We start from the raw sequence: 5,347 nt of genomic DNA, 5'->3' as shown, positions 1-5,347 counted from the left end.
AGTCTAATAATTTCGTAGTAATTATACCTATTGCAACGACATTGGAATATGTCGGCATGAAATTTCCACATGTGGGTTATCTCCTGTGAGCAGGTCAGCGGTCGTGTGGTGTTGACGAAGCTTCTGTGAAGAATTCTACTGGCTACCTGGTAAGAGATTGAATATATAACTGTGGCTAGTGGTTCGGAGTGTTCATTAAAGGTTAATAGAAGGATTTCGAGGAATTTGGCGTGTCGATTGTGCAAGATCATGTCAATAGGAGATAAGGAACCTAGGTGGGTTCCAGGGTCATGCGATGGTATCTTCAGGCTAAATGGGAGAGCCCCACCGTCTATGATTAGATTGTGTAATTGTTAACTAGTGTGGTTTCTGGTTATCAGTGTACTAAATGGGTCGTTATAACTAAATCCTACTCACACAACATCATCGCTACGCGGAACCTCAACACATATGAAATTAACAACCGTTTCACAACTCACACAGCACAATATAGTATTACATGAAGTAGCCGACGACGAAATAACATCCAACGTCCGAATACTCCTCCACAAGGAGCGCTAAGCTAAAATGAACACATCCGGCCCGATATAGAGCCCACATTCATATCTAGATCCATCCACGGACCTCAAGCTGATTCTGATCGCACCGTACTAGTCTAATAATCTTTCAAGGGCTCATAATAACTCTGTTTCCCCATAACACACAAGAACAACCATCATATCTGGAACAAACCTCCACAGTTCACAATCAAATGAATCGAGCGCCCTCCAAGCATAAATTCTCACATGAACAATAGTACCGCAATCTCCATACTTGGTTCCAATCTTCGATCAATCAAGTGACTACATGTCACACTTATACAATCTCCCCGTGGGACGTGCTCCCACGACCTTCCGCACCAGATAACAAGTCTGCACATCCATACCACCGGCCGCATAATTGCTGTAAAGCAAATCAAAAATCCAAAATCACTACTCAAAGCCTCTTACACAGGACACCAATCTCAGGTGACGCTAAAGTACACCGCAACTCGAAGATAACGTAGAATACTCCAAGCCCCTTTCATAATCTGCTGCAAAAGCTCGGTACTTAACCATACTCCAAGCTTGAAACCCTTAGGCACCGTACCTTAAAATTTTAATCCACTAGGATCGTTGTTGAGTGTCACCCATTCCGACCTTGTCCCGAATATAGTCAACTCCAAGGCTCTGCTAGCACATGAACACTCTCTCAATAAGCACCCCGGCAGAATCACTTTCCTTGTACATCACATCTACACAAAACATAAACTCTGAGTCTTCCCCAAACCTGAACACGAATCGATAAGGCCATATATAGCACACATTGCCCAAATCCTTTTTTCAAATTACAGCTGATGTTCTCTTCCGGGGAATATCGGCTATTATGATCAGAGAATGTTATTATGGTAATGTGAATGTTGCGGTGCATGGTGTGAATTCATGCAGTCATGTTCTGGTACATCGCGTGGTGATTGATACGGTGTTCGTATGTTGGAAGGAGGCCTGGCAGAGAATTCCGGATGTTGGAACTAGGCTCTAAGGCTTATTTGCCTAAATAAAAGAGATTATCTTCAGGTTTGATCGATCTAATGTGCTCAACTGAGTTGTGGTAGCACGGGTAGGTGCACGAGATGTTAAACAGTGCTTTCGGACAACTCCAGCGCAGTTCTTAACACTTTCGAGGATGAACGTATGTTTAAGTGGGAGAGAATGTAACGACCACCGGTCGTTTTGAGACCCGACGTGTTATTCGGCGGTTCGAAGTCTTGAGTAGCTTCACTTCAAGTATTATGACTTGTACACGTGATCGAAATTGAATTTCGGGAAGTTTGGAGTTGATTTGGAAAGAAAATTCTAAAATTTTAAGCTTTAAGTTAGAAGAGTTGACCAAACTTTGACTTTTGAGTAAACGATCTCGGAATCGTAATTTGAAGTTTCCAACAGGTTCGTATGATGATTTTGGACTTGGGCGTATGTCCGGATATAGTTTTGGATGATCTGGGAGCATTTCGATGCCTATTGTGGAAGTTGGCATTTTGGAAGAATTTCATAAATTTCGGTTGAGGTACAATTCAATGTTATCGATGTCCGTGTGGGATTCAGAGTCTGGGAATAGCTCCGTATGGTGATTTTGGTATTGGGAGCGCGTCCAGAAGTTTATTCGGAGGTCCGTAAGTCATTTTGGGGCCATTTGGCGAAAGTTAGAAATTTGAAGGGTTTTGAAAAGTTTGATCGGAAGTGGACTTTTTAATATCGGGGTCGGAATCCGATTCCGGAAGTTGGAGTAGGTCTGTAATGTCAAATGTGACTTGTGTGCAATATTTGAGGTCAATTGGAAGTGATTTGGTAGGTTTCAGCATCGATTGTAGAAGTTTGTAGTTTCAAAGTTCATTAAATTTAAATTGGGTTGCGATTCATAATTTTGATGTTGTTTGATGTGATTTGAAGGCTCGAGCAAGTTCGTAATGTGTTATGGGACTGGTTGGTATGATTGGTTGGGGTCTCGAGGGCCTCGAGTGGATTTCGGATGGTTAACGGATTGAAATTCGACTCGGGGGGGTATACTAAAGTTGTTGTCATGGTTGTTGCTGGTTTCCTTATACGCGATCGCGATAGGAAGTCCGCGATCGCGTAGAGTTATTTGGAGCATCTGGTGTTGTGCATCACGATCGCGGGTGGATGTACGCAATTGCGAAGAAGGAACTGATGGACCATGGATTCTTGCCTTATGCGAACGCATTCTTGAGGACGTGAACACAATGAAGAACGGGGCCTGGAGCAGTAGGCCTTGGCGAGGGCGGCTAATGGACCGTGAACGTTGAGGGTGGTGATTAGAAGGCTATGCGAATGCGGCCAGGAAGATGCGAACGTGAAGAGGAAGTTGGAGGCAGTGCGTTTTTTTGGGCTTCCTGATCGTGATGATCTTTTTGCGATCGCGAAGAAGGGCGGACCTGGGTAGTGAAGTTTTAAAACGGGAATTTGGGCCATTTTCACTTCATTTTCTCCTTGGGAGCCGGTCTTGGGGCGATTTTGGAGCTCCATCTTCATCATCTATGTCAAGGTAAGTGATTCCTACCTATTGCAAGTTAAATACATGGATTATATATAGATTTAGACATGAAAATTTGTAGAAACTGTGGGGCTTTGGTAAGAAACCTAGAAATTGGTATTCTTGGATTTTTATCATGCATTAGTCATGAAATGGAGAATAAATTATATATTTGATTTCGTGGGGTTATGGGTAAAGTTTATCTTCGAAAATCTTTGGAATCTGGGCAATTGGGTCCGAGGGTGATTTTACCGACTTTTCAAACGGAGTTGGAAATTGTTATAAAATGATTAATTATGAGTATTTGAGTATATTTTGATTCGGTTGCGTCATATTTGACTAGTTTTGGAGCGACGGGCATTAGTTTGAATTGTCGGAGGAGCCTTGGAGCGACGGGCAAGGTAAGTCTCCTTTCTAATCTTGTAAGAGAGAATTTACCCCATAGGTGAAATAAATCAATATGTGTTCCTATTTATGGGGGTTACGTATGCATGAGGTGACGAGAGTCCGTGCGTAGCTACTATTATGCCTAAGTTCGGGTAGTCTAGACCCAAAAGCATGCTTTACTTGTAATATTTGCAGTCTTGTTGTCAATTAAAATGCCTAAATCATATCGAACTTGGTAAATAAACTTTCTAAAAAGCTAAACATCATTTCTTGACTGTTAAAAGAGAAATTGCCATTTCCTCCTTGATGAAGTCTTGATTGACTGTTTGAATGTGTTTATCTTTGTGGAACGGGCCGAACGCCTCAGTAGATTAAATAGATGCATCTATGGATCGCGCCATTCGACCCTCTAGCAGTACACAGTTTAAATATTTGTTGGATCGGGCCGTACGACCTTGGAATGATTTGTGCATGCTTGTATTGCTTGCCTTGAAACTTATAGATAATGATATTGCCTCCTCGGCCCGAGTTAAATTGTTAAATAATGGGAGATAAATTTGGAGATTTCTTAATTATAAAAGAACTGCTTACTTACTTCAAAATATTGAGCTTACAACCGTTTATATAATCCATACTTAATTATATCAATGATACCCCATTTATAGCCCATAGTAAGTGTCGAAGTCGAAGTCGACCCCTCGTCACTACTTCTTCGGGGTTAGGCGGGATACTTAGTGGGTATGCATTGATTTACATACTCATACTACACTTGCTGCACATTTTTATGTAGGTACACATATGTTTAGCGGCCTTGTGGGCGTAGAGGCGCAATTATGGCGGGGACTTAGGTGAGCTGCATTCTATACGACATACCACAGCCAGTAGAGTCTCCTTCAGAGTATTGTATTTTCTTTCCTGTCCAATTTGTATTCTGGACATTTATTGTATCTTATTTTACATTCCTAGTAAATGCTCATGCACTTGTGACACCGGGTTCTGGGATGATTATGGGATGTTCAGTTTAAAATTGGAAAACATTGTTATTGTTCTGTAAATTCATATTTTACTACATAAATTGAAGTAAATTTACGATTTCAAAAATATTAAAATGAGGGTTTAATTAACTATTTAGTGTTCTCTTGCCTGACAGTGGAGTCCGGCGCCATGAAGACCTTCATGGATTTTGGTTCGTGACAACATGGTATCAGAGCACTAGGTTCACTTAGGTCTCACGAGTCATGAACGAGTCTAGTTGAGTCTTGCGGATCAGTACAGAGATGTCTGTACTTATTTTCGAGAGGCTACAGGGCTGTTAGGAGCATTTTCCTTCTTGATTCCTCATCGTACGATTTGATTCCTTTGAGGCTTATGCCTTCATCTCTTTCCCATTCAATCTTACGCGACATAAAGTGCTGGTTATAAATCGGGAATTGAGGAATTGTAATGGTACTACAGATGTGGTGCGTGATGTTTCTCCCTGCGTAGTTTATTGGGCTATTGTGGTCTCCTTGTGGAAGGATATTCTATCATTTCAACTCAGTAGCTGTACTTCTGAGAGCTTTGAGGCTATGCACAGGTTGCTATGATGCTCATGAGTTGTTATCGCACAGTATTGATGTGATGGTAGGATGCTTGCCTATGCCTCGGGGCAGTGAATGACTTAAAAGGAGGTTTACTCAACGCATGATTCAGATATTCGGTATTTTATTTTCGGAGGAGGAAAGGCAATTGGACTATAAATGTTCAAGTTTGGGTTGATGGAGTAACGAGACTTGGTATTTTCGAGCGTGGTGGAATTTTCATCTGTGATGTGATGTCATTGTCCTGGTTGAATACGTTAAGTTCGTCGGTGTTATGGTTTTCTTCAATTTGCCTTTGGGGCTGGGTACTG

This window comes from Nicotiana tabacum, chromosome 23, assembly GCF_000715075.1.
Source record: "Nicotiana tabacum cultivar K326 chromosome 23, ASM71507v2, whole genome shotgun sequence".
Taxonomy (NCBI): domain Eukaryota; kingdom Viridiplantae; phylum Streptophyta; class Magnoliopsida; order Solanales; family Solanaceae; genus Nicotiana; species Nicotiana tabacum.
Note: the sequence above shows the minus strand (reverse complement) of the source record.